We start from the raw sequence: 4,369 nt of genomic DNA, 5'->3' as shown, positions 1-4,369 counted from the left end.
AAAAAAAAAAAAAAAAAACTTATTTAATCAGCATCTCCTAAGAATGATAACATTCTCATATAAAACCATGGCTCCCATCAGACAGTGATCCTGTCATATAAGATCCCAGTTGGGAAAACTGAACTGAAATAAAACTCCAATATGCAATGCCTGGAAAAAGCTTTGGAGGCTGTGCACTGATATTTAAAGAAAAATAGTATCAGTGGTAGAGATGTGAGGTTTCTGTTTATTTTTGCTTGTTCGTATCGTCTGCTTTTCTTCAACACATGGCCTGTGTTTCTGTCATTTAAAAAATATATCTTAAAATATACACGTGCATTATAGGTGCTTTTTTTTTTCTCCCTTAATTGTCAAGTCAAAAGAAAAGACAGGGGGCCGGGCGCGGTGGCTCACGCCTGTAATCCCAGCACTTTAGGAGGCCAAGGTGGGCGGATCACCTGAGGTCAGGAGTTCAACACCACCCTGGCCAATATGGTGAAACCCTGTCTTTAAAAAAAAAAAAAGAAAGAAAGAAAAGACAGGAGCCGGGCTGGGTAGCTTACACCTGTAATCCCAGCACTTGGGAGGCCGAGGTGGGCAGATCACCAGGTCAGGAGATCGAGACCATCCTGGCCAACACAGTGAAACCCCGATTCTACTAAAAATACAAAAAATTAGCTGGGCATGGTGGCATGCTCCTGTAGTCCCAGCTACTCAGGAGTCTGAGGCAGAAGAATCGCTTGAACCTGGGAAGTGGAGGCTGTAGTGAGCCAAGATTGTGCCACTGCACTCCAGCCTGGCGACAGTGAGACTCTGTTTAAAAAAAAAAAAAAAAAAAATTGCTGGGATGGAGAAAAATTGGAAACAACTCAAACATTCATCAGCTGATGAATAAGTGCAATGTGACGTAACCTTACAATGGGATACTATTGGGCAATAGAAAGGAACCATTCCCAGACAGCTGCTGCAACACGGATGAAACTCAAAGACATGCTCAGGAAAAGAAGATGGACAGAGAAGACCACATATTACATGGAGCATATCAATGCAATATCCAGATAAGGCAAAGCTATAAAGACTGACGGTAGCTTAGTGGTTGTCTGGGTAGGAGTTGTAGCAGAGACTGGAACTTTCTGTTTTTTTTTTTTTTCCGAGACAGAGTCTCTCGCTCTGTCACCCAGGTTGGAGTGCAGTGGCACGATATTGGCTCACTGCAACCTCCACCTCCCGGTTCAAGTGATTCTCCCGCCTCAGTCTCCCAAGTAGCTGGGATTACAGGCACCCGCCATCAGACTCGGCTAAAGTTTGCATTTTTGTACAGATGAGGGTTTCACTGTGTTGGCCAGGCTGGTCTTGAACTTCTGACCTCAGGTGCCCCCCACCTCGGCCTCCCAAATTGCTGGGATTACAGGCATGAGCCACCACTCCCAGCCAGAGACTGGAACATTTAAATGTGCATGAGAGCTCAGATTGGGAAACATAATGAGATTCTGTCTCTACAAAAAATAGAAAAACTAGCTGGGTGTGACACTGCACACCTGTAGTCCCAGCTACTCAGGAGGCTGAGTTGAACCCTTGAGTCCAGGAGGTCAAGGCTGCAGTGAACAGAGATTGTGCCACTGCACCCCAGCCTAAACAACAGAGCAACACCCTGTCTCAGGGGAGAGAGAGAGAGAGAGAGGTCATATCGGGATGATGAAAATAATTGAAAACTGACTTACGGTGCTGGTGGCACCATAGCAGTTTAGTAAATTGACTATGATGGATGACGTGGTAAAATCGCCATGTTGCACACTTTAAAAGGGTGAATTATGATATGGAAAATATGCCTCAATAATGTTATTTTAAATGTTCACTGGATTAGACCATGTTGACTGATTTATATATTTATTTATTGAGATAGAGTCTCGCTCTGTCACCCAGGCTGGAGTGCAATGGTGTGATCTCGGCTCACTGCAACCTCTGCCTTGTGGATTTAAGTGATTCTCCTGCCTCAACCTCTTGAGTAGCTGGGATTACAGGCACATGCTGCCACAACCAGCTAATTTTTGCATTTTTAGCAGAAATGGGATTTCACCATGTTGGCCAGGCTGGTCTCAGACTCCTGACCTCAAGTGATCCACCTACCCTGGTCTCTCAAAGCGCTGCGATTAGAGGCTTGAGACACCACATTCGATCTATTTTTTTTTCTTTTCTTTTTTTCTTTCTTTTTTTTTTTTTTTTTTTTTTTTTTTTTTTTTTTTTTTTTTTTTTTTTCTTTTTTTTTGAGACAAGGTCTCACTCTGTCACCCAGGCTGAAGTGCAGTGGTGGCATGATCTCAGCTCACTGCAGCCTCAGTATCCCAGGCTCAAGTAATTCTCCCATCTCAGCCTCTGGAGTAGCTGCGGCTACGGGGCACACCACCATGCCCGGCTAATTTTTAAATTTCTCATAGAGATAGGGTCTCACTATGTTGTCCAGGCTGGTCTCAAACTCCTGGACTCAAGTGATACTCCCACCTCGGCCTCCCAAAGTGCTGAGATTACAAGAATGAGCCACCACACCCAGCCCTGATTTGTGTGTGTGTGTGTGTGTGTGTGTGTGTGTGTGTGTGTGTTCATTCCAAAGAATTTTAAGTTTATCCCTGCGCTGGCCCTGGGATATGAGCGAGACAAACACCACCCCTTCCCAGAGGAATGCACAGCTCAGTCTGGGCAGAGCAAATACATGAGGATTCTAGGGCCAAGAAGAGGGCAGGGAGATGATCACACGAGCTTAACTTATGAGGCCCTATGTGCCTGCTGGAGACAGCATAGCTGTCTCACTCTGCTGCCCACGCTGGGTGCGGTAGTGCAGTCACAGCTCACTGCAGCCTCGAACTCCTGGGCTCAAGAGATCCTCCCACCTTAGCCTCCCAAATAACTGGGACTACAGGCTAGGTAATATTATTATCATCCCTACTTTACTGATCAGAAAACAGAAGCCTAGAAAGGCTAAAACTATCACCCAGGGTCACAGAGCTGGTCAGGAGCTGAGCCTAAAGGTGGACTCAGGACCTTTATGCCAAAGCCCATGCATTTCAGAGGAACACGGGTCGTTCCAGCTCCAGAAGGTGCACACACCTCCGGGTGGTTCAGTGAACGGGGGTGGAATGGTATCAATCAGACAAAGGGATGGGGGCCCGGCGCGGTGGCTCATGTCTATAATCCCAGCAATTTGGGAGGCCGAGGTGGGTGGATCACCTGAGGTTGGGAGTTTGAGACCAGCCTGGCCAACATAGCAAAACCTTGCCTCTACTAAAAAATACAAAAATTAGGCTGGACGCAGTGGCCCATGCCTGTAATTCTAGCACTTTGGGAGGCCAAGATGGGTGGATCACGAGGTCAGGTGATCGAGACCATCCTGGCCAATATGGTGAAACCCCATCTCTACTAAAAATACAAAAAAAATTATCTGGGTGGGGCATGCCTGTAATCCCAGCTACTTGGGAGGCTGAGGCACGAGAATGGCTTGAACCCAGGAGGCTGACATTGCAGTGAGCTGAGATCACGCCACTGCACTCCAGCCTGGGAGACAGGGAGACTTCGTCTCAAAATAAAACAAACAAGCAAAAAAACAAACTCAAAGGGATAAGAACTGGAATTTCCCTGAGCCTGCTGGCATCTGTTTTAATGCTTAACAACTGCATCTTGGGTAACTTCCACTGAGAAAACAGGTGCTTTACCAACACCTGTGGATGGTATTGCCACTTTAACCAGGGGTTCTTTTGTTACCTGCCTCCTGTTTTTCTTTTTCGTTTTCTTTTTTTCCAGACAGTTTCACTCTGTTGCCCAGGCAGGAGTACAGTGGTACGACTGTGGGTCACTGCAGCCTCACACTCCTGGGTTTAAGTGATTCTCCTGCCTCAGCCTCTGGAGTAGCTGGACTACAGGCGCCATGCCACCATGCCTGGCTAATACTTTATTTTTTGTAGAGAGAGGAGTCTCACTAATGTTGCTTAGGCTGGGCTCAAACTCCAGGGCTCAAGCAGTATGCCCTCCTCAGCCTCCCAAGGTGCTGGGATTACAGGCATGAGCCACCTCGCTCAGCTGTGACTGTTGTTTTTCTACCTTCACCTGTCTGTCAGGTTCTCAGGTAAATTCTCATCCTCTGTTTCTCTCTTGCAGAAACTGATTCTTTCTTGTGTGGAGTAGCCAGAAGGATCCCACATCCCTCCCTCGGGTCCCCCCATTTCTAACCCGTAGTATTGGCCCCATCTAGTGGTTAGATTAGGGAAGTACCCCAGGCTGCCTCTGCCACGCCCCTGGTGAGGCACGGTTTGGGAGAAACCTATGCTTTCCACCCCTTCTCTCGCAGGCAAAAATAGCAACGCTCTTCAGGTGACCAAAGGCCAGATATTCCAGATGTGTG

The sequence above is a fragment of the Cebus imitator genome, unplaced genomic scaffold (assembly GCF_001604975.1).
Source record: "Cebus imitator isolate Cc_AM_T3 unplaced genomic scaffold, Cebus_imitator-1.0 Scaffold254, whole genome shotgun sequence".
Lineage (NCBI taxonomy): Eukaryota > Metazoa > Chordata > Mammalia > Primates > Cebidae > Cebus > Cebus imitator.
The sequence above is the reverse complement of the archived record's forward strand: the minus strand, read 5'-3'. Positions refer to the sequence as shown.